The sequence below is a fragment of the Chiloscyllium plagiosum genome, chromosome 17 (assembly GCF_004010195.1).
Source record: "Chiloscyllium plagiosum isolate BGI_BamShark_2017 chromosome 17, ASM401019v2, whole genome shotgun sequence".
NCBI lineage: Eukaryota > Metazoa > Chordata > Chondrichthyes > Orectolobiformes > Hemiscylliidae > Chiloscyllium > Chiloscyllium plagiosum.
Genome location: NC_057726.1, coordinates 7243235 through 7262191, shown reverse-complemented (window position 1 = coordinate 7262191; position 18957 = coordinate 7243235). Strand labels below are relative to the sequence as shown.

The window sequence follows — 18957 nt, the reverse complement described above, 5'->3', positions numbered from 1 at the left end:
TCAGCTATTACAAGTGGGCATAGCTTTAAATTAAGGGGGGGGGGGTAGGTATAGGACAGATGTTAGGGGTAGGTTCTTTACTCAGCGAGTCGTGAGTTCATGGAATGCCCTGCCAGTAGCAGTGGTGGACTCTCCCTCATTATGGGCATTTAAGCGGGCATTGGATAGGCACATGGAGGATAGTGGGCTAGCGTAGGTTAGGTGGGCTTGGATCGGTGCAACATCGAGGGCCGAAGTGGTGCTGGAAAAGCACAGTAGGTGAGGCAGCATCGGAGGAGCAGGAAAATCGGTGTTTCGGGCAAAAGCCCTTCATCAGGAATAGAGGCAGAGTGCCTGCAGGGTGTGTCTGTGAGAAGTTTGTACTTTCTTCCCGTGTGTGTGTGGGTTTCCTCCAACAGTCCAATGATGTACAGGCTAAGTGAATTGGCCATGCAAAATTGCCCCATAGTGTTCAGCGATGTACAGGTTAGGCACATTAGTCAGGGGTAAATGTTAAATAATAGCATTGGGGAATGGGTCTGAGTGAGATACTCTTCAGAGGGTTGGTGTTGACTTGTTGGCCTTAATGGCCTGTTTCTACACTGCAGGGATTTTATGATTAGGCAGCATCTAAACTCTTAAGCCTGGGGATCAGCCATTCCAGCCATTTTCTTTTCTTCCCTCATCTCTTCTCTTTTTTTTTAGGTTCGTTTCCAAAACTTACCTTCCAGAGAGAGCTGAGTCATGGAGGTAAAGATAGTGACAGTATTGGAGTCCAGAGCATGACAGTGGCTGCGGCTGACAGGGCTTTGATGGTTTTAGGCAGGGCGGCTAACACTATATGAGAAAGGGCTCCCTCTTCTCCTGCAGTATAAATTGTTGCAATTGTTTGAAATTTGGCATTCTTGTATTTGTCTTGACGAGTGTAAGATGAAAAGCTTTGGCAACACACCTCTCTTTACAGCAATATTGAAATCAAATATATATGTGCTTGGGACAGAAGTGAGGGAGAAACAGCCAGGACAAAACATACATGTATTTACAAAAGCTGAAACAATTATACTGAACCATGATTTGGAGATGCCGGTGTTGGACTGGGGTGTACAAAGTTAAAAATCACACAACACCAGGTTATAGTCCAACAGGTTTATTTGGAAGCACTAGCTCCCGGAGCGCCGCTCCTTCATCAGTTGCTTGTGGAGTATATCATAAGACACAGAATTTATAGCAAACGTTTACAGTGTGATGTAACCGAAATTATATATTGAAAAAGTGTGGGAGGGTATGTGTGAGCATATGAGGTTGAGCTTCTGTTTGAGAGGGTCTGCATGAGTGTATGGGTCTGTAGGGGCTAGATTAGAGTGGTGCTGGAAAAGCACAGCAGGTCAGGCAGCATCGGAGGAGCAGGAAAATCGGTGTTTCGGGCAAAAGCCCTTCATCAGGAATAGAGGCAGAGTGCCTGCAGGGTGGAGAGATAAATGAGAGGGGGGTGTGTGTGTAGGAGTGTGTGTGTGTAGGAGTGTGTGTGTGTAGTGCAGTGGGGTCACCTGTTGTGTGACATGAACCTAAGGTCCCGGTTGAGGCCATCCCCATGGGTACTGAACTTGGTTCTCAGCCTCTGCTCGGCCACTTTTCGTCATTGCCTGTCCTGAAGTCTGCCTTGGAGGACGGACGCCCGAAGGTACAAGACCACTGAAGCATTCTTTTACTGGGAGGGAACACTCCTGTCTGTTGATTGTTGTGCGGTGTACATTCATCCGTTGCCGTAGCCTCTACTTCGTCTCCCCAATGTACCATGCCTCAGGGCATCCTTGCCTGCAGCGTATGAGATAGACAATGTTAGCTGAGTCACATGAGTACCTGCCACGTACATGGTGGGAGGTGTCCCCACGCATAATGGAGGTATCCATGTCGACACTCTGACACGTCTTGCAGCATCTACCATTATAGGGCTGTATGGTGTTGTCCTGAAAGTCAGGCAGTTTGCTGCAAACAATGGTGTGTTTGAGGTTTGGTGGTTGTTTAAAGGTGAGAGGTGGAAGCATAGGGAAGGTCTTGGCGAGGTGCTCATCCTCATTGATAGTGCCTGTCTTGTTCCAGGTGCCTGTCATGTTCCTCCTCATCTGAACAGATCCTGTGTATGCCTACGGCATGAGGGGTGGCTGTTTTAATATGTTTCGGGTGGAAGCTGGAGAATTGTAGCATCATGAGGTTATCCGTGGATTTGCGGTAGAGTGAGGTGTTGAGGTGCCCATCCTTGATGGAGATGCACGTGTTCAAGAATGAGACAGATAGTTGAGAGTAGTCCATGGTGAGTTTGATGGTGAGATAAAACTCGTTGATATCACAGTGTAGTTGTTTGAGTGACTCCTCACCATGGGTCCAGAGGAAGAAAATGTCATCAATTTACCTGGTATATAGTTTTGGTTGGAGGTCCCACATAGAGAAGAGGTCTTCTTCAAACCTGTGCATAAACATGTTGGCATATTGGGGTGCAAATTTGGTCTCCGTGGCTGTTCCGTGTGTCTGGATGAAGAGCTGGTTGGCAAAGATGAAGACGTTGTGATCAAGGATAAAGCAGGTGAGTTGTATGATGGTGCTCAGTGATTGGCAGTTGTTGGTCTTGATTACTGAAACTGGTGCTGCAATGTTCCCACTCCACTAATCCCTTTCAGTTTCATCTCTCTAGCTCTTTTCCTTTGCATTCAGCCTCAGAAAAAGAAACACAGTCACAATTTAATCTTTCTTCCTCCCTTCAGCTCGCTCAAGGAAAAATTTTAACTTTGAAAAACTAGTCTTTGCTCGCATTCATCCTCACACACAACTGCGTCCTACACCCGTCCTACAACTTATCCACTTTATCCTCGTCCATAGCATTTTCACCTCTGACAACCAGTTCTTCATCCAGACACACGGAACAGCCTTGGGGACCAAATTTACACCCCAATATGTGGCATGAACTTGTACTTTTATTTGATCATTTATTTGATCAAAAAAATCATGAATCCATGTAAGATTCTGTAAATCCCTTTTTTAGATTAGAATCAGTTTGAACATTGTGGCAGAGACAGTCTCACACAGGGAGCTCACACCTTCAATGCATTATCTGGGCCGACATGACACCAATTGTTAAAATTCACTTGAGAATGTAACTTTTAAAGTTCTGTGATTTACATATGAAAGAACTAAAATCAACATGATCATTCTAAAAAAATGAGAGACTTAAACAAACAATCCAGGTCTTTTTCAATATATAATTTCAGTTACATCACACTGTAAACTTTTGCTATAAATTCTGTGTATTGTGACCTTATACTCCACAACCACATGATATAGGAGCAGCGGTCTGAAAGCTAGTGCTTCCAAATAAACCTGTTGGACTATAACCTGGTGTTGTGTGATTTTTAACTTTGTACTGAACCCTACTGCTTTGGTGTATAGCCATATAAAACACAAGTCACATACTGACGCAGTTGTGGGCTATGATGAATGTGAGCAAAGACTAGTTTTTCAAAGTTAAAATATTTCCTTGAGCTAGCTGAAGGGAGAAAGAAAGATTAAATTGTGACTGTTTCTTTTTCTGAGGCTGAATGCAAAGGACAAATGCTAGAGAGACGAAACTGAAAGGGATTAGTGAAGTGGGAAATGAGCAATACTGTGTGAGGTCTTCAATGAGTTGCAGTATGACGAAGAAGGTGAACTTTTCTAAAGAATATGTTTGATCCACGAGTTGATGTCTGAGCCGTTAAGCCAAATAATTCCCTACAGTGACAGACAGTAATAAATTTATGACCACTAGTCTTGAACAGCTGCTTAATCCCTGGAGCAAGGATGATGGACAAACAATATATTAAGTCAGCTATCTGTCACTGTGAAATTTTCTGTTCATTTTCCAGACAATATACAGAGATAGAAATATATAACCCCAAAACTGACAGATCTGTCTTCTGCTGTCAATCCTTTGCTATTGTTTTGATATTTTCGCTGTATCTGTTCCTGCTCTTTGTGTTTCAGATCACAGAGCAGACTCAATAAGCTGAATCAAACGCCAAACCACAGAAACACTCCTCACGGATGAACACTTCCGGGTCATGGGTCACCCGGGGCTGGCATAGCCATGAGAAATGAGAGACACATCTGTAAAGTTCAACGTCTATCGGGACTGAGACAGCGGAGATGGAAGGAAAAAAGACAACTGGTGCAATCCAGACTTTAAACTTAACTGTTTGTGAGTGCAAAAATGTATTAGAGATGATATTCAATGGAAAACTGGATCATTATCCATGGAGAAAGGAAGTAAAAAAAAAATTGCAGATCTATGGGGATGAGGTGAGTTATTATTGCAGAGGGCTAGAACAGGAATAATGGGTTGGGTATCCTCTTCCTGTGATCATTCGAATGAAACAATCTCACAAAGTGTTTAACAGGGAATACAGCCGTTATGCACCCAAAACTTTTGACCATGCATGCCAGAGGGCAGAGTTTGTTATTTATTTAAATCTTGTCCCATTTCAGCGAAGGTTCATGACAGATCTGAATTTTGTGGTCAATGGCAATGTGACACAGCTCACAGCAAAACTCAGACTGCTATCCGCCGAGATCTAATGATTTCTGTAACAGAGATGTCACTCTTCCTGACATTAGTCTGAAACTGGTTGGAGACAAAAAACTGCAGATGCTGGAATTCAAAGTAGATAAGCAGGAGGCTGGAAGAACACAGCAAGCCAGGCAGCAGAACCTGGCACTAACTCAAGGGAGTCTCCACACATCCGTCAGAATAAACAGGCAATCACATTGAGGTATTCCCGCAGACAGCAAATCAGCAAATACATCAACAAATTACTTATCTTTTGATTTCAAATAAATTTTGCAAGGCGCATAATAAATTATTTGGATTGAGTTAGAAACAGAAGATTGAAAAACTTACTTAAACAGGGATACTACTAAGTTTGCAGCAAAGGTAGGTGGAGAGACATATAGTGTTGAGGAAGCAGGGAGGCTGCAGAAGGAGATGGACGTGTGAGGTGAGTGGACAAAGAAATGGCAGTTGGAAACAACGTGGGCAAATGTGAGATTGCCCATATTGATAGGAAGACTGGAGGTGTGGAGCATTGTCTTGAGGAAAAGCTTCAGAGATCTGAAGTACTAAGGGACTTGCGAGTCCTAGTTCAGAACTCTGTTCAGGTTATCATGTGGGTTCAATTGGCAAATGCAATGTTGGCAAGCATTTCAAGAGGCCTCGAATAGCAAGAGCACAAATAGAACATAGAACATGAAACAGTGCAGCACATTACAGGCCCTTCGGCACTCAATGTCGTGGCAGCTTTTTATCCTACTCTAAGATCAAACTAACTTGCATACCCTCCATTGTACTAACTTGTATGTGGTTATCCAAGAGTCGCTAAATGTCCCTAATGTATCTGACTCTACTACCACCACTTGCTGTGCATTCCACACACCTATCACTCATTGAGTAAAGACCCTCACCTCTGACATTCTCCTTTAAACCTTCCTGCAATCATCTTAAAATTATGTACCCTCATGGTAGACATTTCCACACTGGGATAAAGTTTCTGGCTATCTGCTTTATCTATGCCTCTCAACATCTTATACACCTCTACGAAGTCAACTCTCATCTTTTTTCACTCCAATGAGAAAAGCCTTAGTTCCCTCAACTTTTCTTCATAAGACATGCCCTCCAGTCCAGGCAGCATCCTGGTAAATCTCCTCTGCACCTCTCTAAAGCTTCCATATTTTTCCTATAATGATGCAACCAGAACTGAATACAACATTCCAAGTGTGGTCTCACCAGGACTCTATAGAGCTGCAGCATAACTTCATGAATCTTAAACTCAATTCCCCTGCTGATGAAAGCCAACACACCATACAACTTCTTAATAACCCTCTCAATTTGGGTGGTAACTTTGATGGATCTATAGACATGAACCCCAAGATCCCTCTGTTCCTCCACACTGCCAAGAATCCTGTCATTAATCCTATATTCAGCATTCACGTTCGACCTTCCAAAATCCATCACTTCGCATTTATCCACAGTGAACTCCATCTGTCACTTCTCAGCCCAGCTCTGCATCCTGTCAATGTCCTGTTGCAATCTACAACAGCCCTCCACACTATCCACTGCTCCACCAACCTTAATGTCATCAGCAAACTTACTTAACCACCCTTTCACTTCCTCATCCAAGTCATTTATGAAAATCACAAAGAGCAGAAGTTGCAGAACCAATTCCTGAAACACCACTGGTCACCAAGCTCCAGGTTGAATACTTTCCATCTACTACCACCCTCTGTCTTCTATGGGCCAAAAAATTCCGTATCCAGACATCCAAGATTCCTCTATCCCATGCCTCCTTACTTTCTGAATTAGCCTATCATGGGAAATTTTATCAAATGCCTTGCTAAAATCCATGTACACCACACCCACAGCTCTACCTTTATCAATGTGTTTTGTCACATCCTCAAAGAATTCAATAAGCTTTGTGAAGCATGACCTGCCCCTCACAAAGCCATGCTGACTATCTCTAATCAAACTATGGTTTTCCAAGTAATCATAAATTCTGTCTCTCAGAATTCTCTTCAATACTTTGCTCACCACTGACATCAAACTGAGTGGTCTGTAATTCCCAGGATTATCCCTATTCCCTTTCTTGAACAAGGGAATAATATGTGCCATTCTCCAATCATCTGGCACTACTCCAATGGTCCGTGAGGATGCAAAGATCATCGTCAAAGGTGCAGTAATGTCTTCCCTCACTTCTTGTAGTAACTAACATTGTGTATGTCCTGTCTAAACCAGGAGGTTTATCTATCCTTATGTTTTTCAAAATTTTCAGCACATTCTCCTTCCTTATATCATCTATGTTCTAGCATATCAGTCTGTTTCATGCTGTCCTCAGAAACACCAAGATCCCTCTCAGTCATGAATACTGAAGCAAAGTATTCATTAAGGACTTCCCCTACTTCCTCTGACTCCAGGCATACATTCCCTCCACTGTCCCTGATTGGCCCTAACCTCATTTTGGTCATCCTCTTGTTCCTCACTTAAGTGTAGAATGCCTTACGGTTTTCCTTAATCCTACCCGCAAAAGCTTTTTCTTGCTTCCTTCTAGCTCTCCCAACTCCATTCTTCAGTTCCTTCCTGGCTACCTTGTAACCTTCCAAAGCGCTGTCTGATCCTCGCCTCCTCAACCTTAAGTAAGCTTCCTTTTACCTCTTGACTAGATGTTCCACATCCCTTGTCACCCAAAGTTCTTTCACCCTACCATCCCTTCTTTGCCTCAGTGGGACAAACGTGTCCAGCACTATCAGCAAGTGCTCCCTAAACAACCTCCACATTTCTGTCGTACATTTCCCTGCGAAAATCTGTCCCTAATTTAGTTGCCCCAATTCCTACCTAATAGCATTGTAATTCCCCCTCCCCCAATTAAATACTTTCCCATACCATCTGCTCCTATCCCCCTCCATGAGCATAGTAAAGGTCAGGGAGTTGTGATCATTATAACTGAAATGCTCTCCCACTGAGAGACCTGACACTTGGCATGATTAGTTGCCAAGCACCAAATCCAATATGGCCTCACCTCTAGTCGGCCTATCTTCATGTTGCATCAGGAACCCTTCCTGCACACACCTGACAAAAACTGCTCCATCCAAACTATTTGAACTAAGGAGGTTCCAATCAATATTAGGAATGTTAAAGTCACCCTGTTACTTGTGCACGTTTCCAAAATCTGCCTCCCAGTCTGCTCCTCCATGTTTCTGTTGCTATTGGGGGGTCATGTAGAAAACTCCCAATAAAGTGACTGCTCCTTTCCTGTTTCTGAGTTGAACCCAGACTGACTCAGTAGACAAACTCTCCTCGACGACCTGCCTTTCTGAAGCTGTGATACCATCCGTGATTAGCAATGCCACTCCCCCACCTCTCTTACCTACCCCTCTATTCCTTTTGAAACATCTAAACCCTGGAACATCCAACAACCATTCCTGCTCCTGTGATATGCAAGTCTCCTTAATGGCCACAACATCATAGCTCCAAGTACTGATCAATGATCTGAGTTCATCATCCTTATTCCTGATACTTCTTGAATTAAAATAGACACACTTCAACCCATCGCACTGACTGCACCTTTGCCCTATCAAGTGCCTATCCCTCCTCACAGATTCCCTGCACACTGTACCTGGCAGTTCACAACCTAATCCATCATCTGATTGGTAACTCTGGTTCCCACCCCCTTGCCAATCTAGTTTAAATCCTCCCAAAGAGCTCCAGCAAACCTTCCACCTGGGATATTTGTTCCCCTCCAGTTCAGGGGCAACCTGTTCTTCTTGTACAGGTCCCACCTTCGCTAGAAGGTATCCACATGGTCCATATATCTGAAGCTCTCCCTCCTACACCAGCCTTGCAGCCATGTGTTCATCTGCACTTGCTGTATGTTCCTCACTTCACTAGCATGTGGCACCAGTAGCAATGCTGAGATTACCACTCTGCTCATCATATCTTCGAATTTACAACCTAGCTCCCTATATTCTCTTTTCAGCTCTTCCTCCCTTTCATTTCATATGTCATGGGTACCCATGTCTACCACAACTACTGGCTGGTCTCCCTCCCCCTTAAGAATCCTGTAGACACGATCCAAGACATCCCTGACCCTGGCACCCGGGAGGCAACATATCATCTGGGAGTCTCGCTCGTGACCACAGAATCTCCTGTCTGTATGTCTCCTGATTGAATCTCTTATCACTATCATTCTCCTATTCTTCCCCTCCCTTTCTGAGCCACAGAGCCAGGCTCAAAGCTAGAAACCTGGCCGCTGTGGCTTTCCCCTGGTAGGTCACCCCACCTCCCCCCAAAACAGTATCCAAATCGGTACACAGATTATTGAGGGGTACAGCCCTCAGTGGAGCAGAAATGTACTTTTGTGGCTTGTAAGGCTTTGATCAGACCACATTTGAAATACTATGAGCAGTTTTAGGCCCCAGATCTGAGGAAAGATATGCTGGTGTTGGAGGGCATCCAGTAAAGACTCACAAGAATGATCCTAGGAATGAGTAGTGGGAAATGCAGGGATAAGGTAAGGGGGTGTATGTGGGTAGGATACTCTTTGTAGGGTCAATGTGGACTCAATAGGCTGAATGGCCTGCTTCCACACTGTAGGGATTCAGGGATTCCATGAAGGACTTGTCATATGAGGTGTGGTTGAGGACTCTGGGTCTGTACTCCATGGAGTTTAGAAGGATTGTGGGGGGGAATCTCATTGAAACTTACAGAATCCTTAGAAGGTCGGAGACAGTGGATGTGGAGAAGATTTTTGCCTGAGTAGGAGAGACTGGGACCCGAAGACACAGCCCCACAGCCTAAAGGGACAACGTTTTAGAACTGAGATGAGTAGGAATTTCTTCCAGAGGGTGGTGACTCTGTGGAACTCACAGGCTATGGAGGTCAAGTCATTGAGTGTATTTGATACAAAGATACCTAGGTTCTTGATTAATAACGGGATTAAGGGTTATGCGGCGAAAGCAGGAGAGTACAGCTGAGAAATATATCAGCCATGATGGGATGGTGGATCTGACTCAATGGGCTGAATGGCCTAGTTCTACTCTTATGTCTTATGGTCTTAAACAAAAACCAATAAGTGAACATTTTTTTAACCATAAGGACAAAATTGAAATTCTACAGATATAAACATAGGGCCAAATCTCCCAATTTAGGTTGGAATCTCTACCTTCACAAACAAGATACTATACACATTCCTTTTTACAATTTTTCAGGCTGGACTTCTGATGCAGGATCCATCGTAAGGGACACAAGGCAGCAGTTCCCATAGGGGGCAGCATGGAGTATCTTTGCAGATGTCATCCCCCCCCCCCCCTTTTTATTGGCACCCATTCTCCAGTCAATAATTACTGTTTGAAAGGCCAAAAAACATGATTGAGAAGCCCCAGAGAGTTGAGGTCAAAGGACAGAGTGACAGGTGGATGAAAGGTTAGAATGATAGGTGTGTGGATATAGGGCAGCAGGAGGTGGGGAAGTAACTTGAGAGAAGACCAAGGAGGGGGGAGGTGACAAGTAGCTCAGGAGAAAATCTGGAAATAGATAAATGGCTCAAGTAGCAAATGAGTAGGCATGGGGCAACAAGCTTATAGAGTCTTAGAGTCATATCGATCTACAACTCAGAAAAATACCTTCCAGCACATTGCACCTGCATCAGTCAAAAACAACACCTAACTATTCAAATCTCATTTTCCACCACATGGCCCATAGCCTTTATATTAAGGCATTGCAAGTGCGCATATATACTTGTTCAATGTGATGAGTGTTTCTGTCCGTACCATCTTACAGCCACTGAGTTCCAGATTCCCACCTCTGGGTGAAAAACCTTTTTCTCACATCTCCTCTAAACACCTGCTCCTTATGCTATCGATGTCCCTCATAATTTTATACATCTCAATCACATCCCGTTTTAATGCCCTCTGCTCTCAGGAAAATGGCCCCAGTCTGTCCAAGATAAAATCAGAAATTCCTGGAAAAACAAAGTCAGAGGAAGGGTCACTGGACCTGAAACATTGACTCTGATTTCTCTCTCCACTGATGCTGAGTTCCTCCAGCAGTTTCTGATCTTGTTTCTGATATCCAGTATCTGGAATTCTTTAGTTCTTTTGCCCAGTCTATCCAATCTCTCTTCATAACTGAAACTCTACACGCCAGACAGCATCCTGATATATCTCGTCTGCAACCTCTCCAATGCAAATACAGTAACGTGTTGGTTTGTCGGCTGTTTGGGATATCAGGTTGGATAGGAATAAGGGTATTTTTGGTTGGATCAAGGGGTTAGTTGTGACAGGGAAGGGATGGATATGGGGGAACACCAGATTGGGTCTGAGGGCTTGTCGAAACATGTGGGAGTTGGGGGTCAGGTGGTGAGTTGTGGTTGTTGCTGGGACGGCAAGCTGTTATGTTGAACAGTTGGTTGTTGTGTCTAGGGAGTTGGGCTGTGAGAAGGAGAGTCAGTAAGGTCCAGTTAGGAATTAGGAGGGAGTATTCATGTATTTACTGAAGAAATTAGAACTGATTTCAGTGGGTTGATCCTGCTAACATTTCTATTGAATATGAAAGATTGAAAAATGATATTAACTATTGAAATAAATATGTTGGAACGTGTGAGCTCTCTGAGTTTGATGCAGAGCTGAAGATTTTTCAGAAGATGTCTGGTGCTGGAAAGTCACACATTAGATGTTTAAATTTCACAGGTAATTCCCTCAGAAATTAGAAAATGTGGGGCTTAGATTTCAGGCACGTTCGTGCCTAAGATCTGAGTCAATGACCTGGTAACTTCTCCACAATACCTGATCTCCTTCCATTGCCCCCAAAATTGAAACAAGATAAGATGGAGTCTTTAAGGGCCTCCGATGGGGAAAGAGCTCCATCCATCACATTATTTATCATGGACTACAATATTATATTCTATAAGATGCACGGCAGAAATTCGGCCAAGATCATCAGACAGCATCTTCCAAATCCACAAACACAACCATCTAGAAGGACAGGCAGGTTCCCTTCCAAGCCACTCACCATCCTGTCTTTGAAATATTTTGCTGTTTCTTCACTTACACTGGGTGAAAATCTTGGAATTCCCTCCCAAATGATATTGTGGTCAACATCCAGCTCATGGACAGCAGTGGTTCAAGAAGGCAGCTCACCCCCACCTTCTTAAGAGCAACTAGGGACGGGCAATAAATGCAGGCCAGCCAGAGAAACCCGCATCCTTTGAGAATGGAGAATGGATGATCCAGGACCAAGCAGGGAACTCACGGAATAGCTACCTGAGGAATTTTTCAAGCCATTGCATTTGCAATTTCATTAGTATAGGACACAAAAGTCTGTCAATGTTTCCCAATGACCTGACATCAGAAGAGGCAAGTTCTCATTTAATCAGTAATTAATCATTGATTGTACTCTAAAGGGTCTTTAAGACTGAACTCTTTAGGGTAGTGTAGATTCACTAACAATGTTTGGAGTTCTGTGTTTATTTGTGCATGTATTGACTCCAAAGGTTGCTGAGAAATAGGGAGGATGAATTACTACATAGTCTGACAGTTCTGCCATTATTAGTACAGCAGCATCCAAGGCATCATCTCCATATCATGCAACACTCAATGATACTGCATCAGTATGAAGTACAGAATCAACTGGGGATGACAGTACGTGAGGGATAGCATTATGAACTAGGGATTAAGCTGCATGGTGTACTGTACGTGTTTTTTAAAAAAACTGCAGAGCTCAAGCAATGGGAAACACAGAAGTGGATACAAATCTCGGCCATGGAGAGGTTTTGACAGGAAAAATTCAAAGTCCTTTTGTTTATATTAGAGCTTATACAATATCAGGATGACCCAAAGTACTTTACAGTCAATATTTTTTTAATTTCAAGAATATACTTTGTTCATAGAAATCTTTTGATATCTGTACAGTTAGTGATGCCATTCATACGTATACATTACGTGTCTTTATATACAGAGGACAGACTGAGTCATTTGTATTTACAAGTCTGTATGTTAACCATCCAGCCTCTTGGTGTTTAGCTGAGATGTTTACAGTCAATTAGTTGCTTTTGAAAGTAGACACTGTTACAATCGCACTGTGGGTGGTAGTTTTATTTCTGACCGTAACTGTGAGTACATGCTTCATTGCATTGGCTGGACCATGCAATCTAACTTGTGGTTGTTCTTCCCTATCAGGACTCTTTTATATTCACTCTGGACAGGATATTAAACCAACTCACCGTATATCCTTCCAGGCAGATGTGAAAGATTCCAGGGTAATAATTTGAAGAGGGGTGGGGAAGATCATATTGTTGTCCTGAAATCTGTTTCTTCCTCTACCAGAATCACTGCAAAGGAAATTGTTTTGATGTGACCACATTGGTGTTTGTCGGAACTTAGAGTCATAGAGTCATAGAGATGTACAGCATGGAAACAGACCCTTCGATCCAACATGTCCATGCCGACCAGATATCCCAACCCAATCTAGTCCCACCTGCCAGCACCCGGCCCTTATTTCTCCAAACCCTTCCTATTCATATACCCATCCAAATACCTTTTAAATGTTGCAATTGTACCAGTCTCCACCACTTCCTCTGGCAGCTCATTCCATACACATACCACCCTCTGTGTGAAAATGTTGCCCCTTAGGTCTCATTTATATCTTTCCCCTCTCACCCTAAACCTATGCCCTCTAGTTCTGGACTCCCCGACCGCAGGGAAAAGACTTTATCTATTTATCCTATCCATGCCTCTCATAATTTTGTAAAACTCTATAAGGTCACCCCTCAGCCTCCGACGCTCTAGGGAAAACAGCCCCAGCCAGTTCAGCCTCTCCCTATAGCTCAAATCCTCCAACCCTAGCAACATCCTTGTAAATCTTTTCTGAACCCTTTCAAGATTCACAACATCTTTCCGATAGGAAGGAGACCAGAATTGCATGCAATATTCCAACAATGGCCTAACCAATATCCTGTACAGCCGCAACATGACCTCCCAACTCGTGTACTCAATACTCTGACCAATAAAGGAAAGCATACCAAATGCCTTCTTCACTATCCTATCTACCTGTGACTCCACTTTCAAGGAGCTATGAACCTGCACTATAATGTCTCTTTGTTTAGCAACACTCCCTCGGACCTTACCATTAAGTGTGTAAGTCCTGCTAAGATTTGCTTTGCCAAAATGCAGCAACTCACATTTATCTGAATTAAACTCCATCTGCCACTTCTCAGCCCATTGGCCCATCTGGTCCAGATCCTGTTGTAATCTGAGGTAACCTTTTTTGCTGTCCACTACACCTCCAATTTTGGTGTCATCTGCAAACTTTATAACTGTACCTTTTATGTTTGCATCCAAATCATTTATGTAAATGACAAAAAGTAGAGGGCCCAGCACCAATCCTTGTGGTACTCCACTGGTCACAGGCCTCCAGTCTGAAAAACAACCCTCCACCACCACCCTCTGTCTGCTACCTTTCAGCCATTTCTGTATCCAAATGGCTAGTTCTCACTTTATGCCATGAGATCTAACCTTGCTAACCAGTCTCTCATGGGGAACCTTGTCGAATGCCTTACTGAAGTCCATATAGATCACATCTCCCGCTCTGCCCTCATCAATCCTCTTTGTTACGTCTTCAAAAAGCTCAATCAAGTTTGTGAGACATGATTTCCCACACACTTGTGTGTGTGTGAATTGGCTGGCCCACTTCCTTGGTTATCACAGTATCTGCACCTCAAAACATTGGCTCCAAAGGGGCAGCATGGCAGCTCAGTGGTCAGCACTGCTGCCTCACTGCACCAGGGACCTGGGTTCGATTTCAGTCTTAAGCGGCTATCTGTGCAGAGCTTGCACATTGTCCCTGTGTCTGTGTGGGTTTCATCCCACAGTCCAAAGATATGCAGGTTAGGTGACTTGGCCATGTTAAATTGCTTATAATGTACAGAGATGTGTAGGTTAGATGCATTAGTCAGAGGCAAAAGTGGAGTGGGTTTGGGTGGGTTACTCTTTGGAGGGTTGTAGGGATTCTAAAAAAAAACGTTTTGAGGTTGTGCAAAGATCTATGTCAGTGCAAATTATTTATCAGCTTGATTTGGGCTCATGGCAACTAATTTCCACACATCCATTTCAGACCAATGAAGGACTGAATCAACTCATGAAGGCGAGACACAACTGACTGAGCCTATTGGGACTGAATGTTAATTAATTGATAAGGTGAAGATTTGTGCTTGCCATTTTGAAATCAATTCATTCACCCAGCAACATCTATTAATTGCTTTTGAGAAACTAGCAACTGTTTACAATGACAAGACAAGAACCCAGTGATTGTTGGAAAATTAAGAGCTTCGAACTTCTTTAAATTCATCCTCTTACTGAAGATGGCCATTAACAAACTGAAAGCTCACCATCTGCATAATCGCTTGCTAAATTTAATTTGCGTTAACACTCGTAATTAGAATGCCTTGCTGTGCTGACATCTTTAGTTCCCCATTTCTTTCCTACCAACAATTGCCAGCTTCCTGACACCATCATCTGCTGACAGCAAGGCCTTTAATGACCTCTCGAAAGTACTTAAAGGCAGCAGCAGCTATGTGGAATATCTTCAGTCTTACTTTAGTGCTATATAATGCAGGAAGGAATGAATAAGTGCCAGACACTAGGAATTGAAAGAGTGCTTTGTGTATTAATGCTGCATTGTCAGTGAAACTGTTTCCTGAATTATTTCTCCAGCACTGAGTGTCATGTCCCTGAAAGCACAAGGAAATTCAACAGGAGCAAAAGCCATTCGACCCAATTATGTCCTTCCAGTTAGTAGTTCAGGCCTCCAAATCTGCTGTCTAAGTATTTTTTTGAGCTCCTCCCCAATTGTATACACACAATGACATCTGTTCCCCTGGCTTGAACATTATTGTATTCTGAGATAAAGAATCACACAATTATTGCAGTGGAGAAAGTGACCATTCTGCTCTGGCTGTCCAATTCAAACTCATGACCAAGAGCCATTCTCCTGCCTTTTCCTCATGTCCTTGCATATTATCTCTTTCTAATATTCAGCTAATGCCCTCTTGAATATAGCAAGCTGAAGAAGGTTAAGAAGAGATTTACAAGCATGTTGCCAGTTTGAGTTATAAAGAAAGGCTGGTACATTTTTCACTGGAGTATCGGAGGTTGAGAGGTGACCTTGTGGAAATTTATAAAATCATGAGGGGTATAGACAGAGATGATGGTAATTGTCTTTTGCCCAAGATCGAGAATTTCAAGACTAGGGGGTACATTTTTAAGGTGAGAGGAGAGAAATTTTAAAAAGACAGAAGAGGTGAGTCTTTTTACTCAGAGGGAGGTTCCTGTGTGGAGAGAACTTCCTGAGGAAGTGGTGGATGCAGGTACAATAACAACATTTAATTTATTTGGATACATGAATCAGAAAATTTTGGAAGGATATGGGCCAGGTGCAGGCAGGTGGGACTAGTTTAGTTTGTGATTATGATCGGCATGGACTGGTTGAACCAAAGGATCCGTTTCCATGCTGTATAACTCCACAAATTCTATTTCCCACCAAAAGGACATGAGTGACAATATCAGCTGAAACTGCCTTGTTCACCAATACTGAGAGTAGCTTTTGATTATTAAACATAAATTCCATCCACTGCTGGGAAAGGATTTTAACCTTTATTCCCAGATCATAATCCTAGATCTTAGATTGAGACATCAATGCTATTACCACTATGCATCCCTGTTCCACAGCTCCCCTCGTCTCTGGAGGCTTATTATATTGTTGGACAGCTCACAGAAAGGCACTATCCCTTTCAGAGAGTGATACAACATCATGATATATGATACTCTAGTGTAAACGGTTGACAATGTAAGGCCATAGATTTTCTCTTTTCTGAGTTTTTGATTGCAGACTGGAATGGGATAAGAACTGTTTTAAAAACTAATGATAGCTTAATGATTGCTCACTTTTGAAAACAAGTTACCTGATTATCATTATAATGTTGTTTACACTGCAAGCAGTGGGTACTGACAAGCTAGAGTCATAGGAGATTCAACTGCCTGGTGTATAATCTGGTGAGAAATTGTTGATGACAAGACATCTATCTGTGAATATCAATATGACTGACTCACAGGTAGCTCAACAATTTGAGGGGTAAATGTTTGAGTCAGGGGCCATTGAAGGTAAGAAGCTGTTTCTGCTCAGCAGCAAAAAGATAATCAATTTATTTTCCCTCATTATATTCTGAAAGCTGTGACTTTTAATTAATAAGTCATAAATCTTTATAAGCATGAACCAGTCACCCTGCGCCTCCTACAGACAAGAGAAAAAGCTGAAGAGGGAAAATTGAAATCTCGAGTTTTGTTCGGCAAAAGGAATAACATAGCTAATCCTGTGAACAGGGATCACTGAACTGTCTTCTCAGTCTTTCTCTATGATACCATAAGACCATAAGATATAAGAGTAGAAATTAGGACATTCAGCCCAATGACTCTGCTCCACAACTCAATCATGGTTGATAAGTTTCTCAACCCCATTCTCCCATTTTCTCCCCATAACCCTTGATCCCCTTGACAATCAAGAACCTATCTATCTCAGTCTTAAATATACTCAATGACTTGGCCTCCACAGCCATCTGTAGCAGTGAATTCCATAGATTCACCACTCTCTGGCTGAAGAGGTTTCTCCTTAATTCCATTGTAAAAAGTCTTCCCTTTACTCAAAGGCTGTACCCTTGGGTCCTAGCCTTTCCTACCAAGGGAAACATCTACCCAATATCTATTCTGTCCAAGCCATTCAGTGTGCTGTATGTTTCAATGAGAATAATCCCCATCATTCTAAGCCTCATTGAGGATAGATCCAAAGTCCTCAAACACTCCTCATTATGTTTCCCTCTATCCATAACACCTGAAATAACTCCAGAGAGGTTGATATCTCATCACCAAGCCACTCGCTATTTACACATGAACAGTCCTTGATTATAGTACTGCCTCATACAGAGTCAGACACCACAGTATCTATCTCTGACAGATACCCATTCTACCTGTTACCCAGAGCTCTTTGATTGGACCAGATTAACAAAGCCAATCAAGGAACTCATATTCCATGGGATCCAGCCAGCTGACCTCATTTCAATCACTGCATACTTCAATTTGTGAGTCTGTAGGCATAGGCCAGTTAGCTCCCTCCAACTGGGCACCTGATACAAGCAATGTGTAACACACAGTGGCTCACCTGTTATACCAGGAGTGCCTCGGTAGAATTTCACTCTTCTCCCAGCAGCAAAGACATCAAGACGGGTACTTTTGTCATGTTGTTATGAAGTTGAAGGCATGTACTGTCCCTTTAAGACAGAGTGAAAGCTGTTCTGCACTGAGAGCTTACAAGGGCAGTCTCAGGGTGTACTAGAAAATTGAAAATATGTAACAGTTGGTAGTGAAATGGATACCTGAGTTGGTTGCTGTTTTGACAGCAATTTGAATTTAATCAATCAATATAAATTATGCCTCAGGATACTAAACCCCAATCAAGTTTGATTGTATTGCTTTGCCAACATCAAACCAATGAGACAATCCAGTGCCGGGGGTATAAAAAAGGCAGGCATTTTGAAAGTCAGAAAAATTAATTGCCATTGAGAGAGAGAGAGAGACCCAAGACATTGAAACACTCTCTATCAAAGCTACCTTTTCATATGAAACATATTCACAGTAAAAGAAAGAAGGTGACCAGGGAGACCTCCAGTTGGAAGAAGAAAGACACTGAAAATGACAGCTGCTGTATGGTTTTGAAATTAAGTGGATGTAATTTTTGGAACAGTATATTATTATAGAGTTAGAAGCAGATAATAAGCAGTGAAGAGAAAGTGGTCTCAGAATTGTGAATAGTTGTTGTTTAATGTTCACTTTTAGAGTTAAAGAAGAAATTGATTTTAATTATTTTTAACTAGTGAAATTGGGAGTTCTCTGTCACTCATGTTGTAACAGATTATGAGGCGATATGAGCTTTTCTGGGTGTAGCTTTATTTAACAGAAGGGTTAACCACTGTGTCGTAACAATTTGGGGGCTTGTCTGGGATTTGGAAAGGTTTAGACAGATCCCGTCTGAAATTTGGACAGATTTGAACAGATTTAGGGAAGGAAAGATCCCAACAAATTTAAACACATGCCGATTAGTGTCCTGGATTTTTAAGTTAAAAATCACACAATACCAGGTTATAGTCCAACAGGTTTAATTGGAAGCACACTAGCTTTCGGAGTGACGCTCCTTTATCAGGTGATAGTGGAGGGCTCGATCGTAACACAGAATTTATAGCAAAAATTTACAGTGTGATGTAACTGAAATTATACATTGAAAAATTGATTGTTAAGCCTTTCATCTGTTAGAATACAGTGATAGTTTCACTCCTTTCATGTGTAAATCACAAAACCTTTTTT

At 42.5% G+C, this 18957-nt stretch overlaps 1 long non-coding RNA gene across 1 annotated transcript in view; it reads left to right on the top strand.

Annotated features, from left to right (window-relative positions):
• The first annotated feature begins 4107 nt into the window (after positions 1-4107).
• Positions 4108-18957, top strand: part of LOC122558661 — a 96988-nt gene continuing 82138 nt past the window's right edge. The window contains exon 1 of the long non-coding RNA XR_006314210.1: positions 4108-4308. This is a non-coding gene — a long non-coding RNA (uncharacterized LOC122558661). The remainder of the gene's footprint in view (positions 4309-18957) is intronic.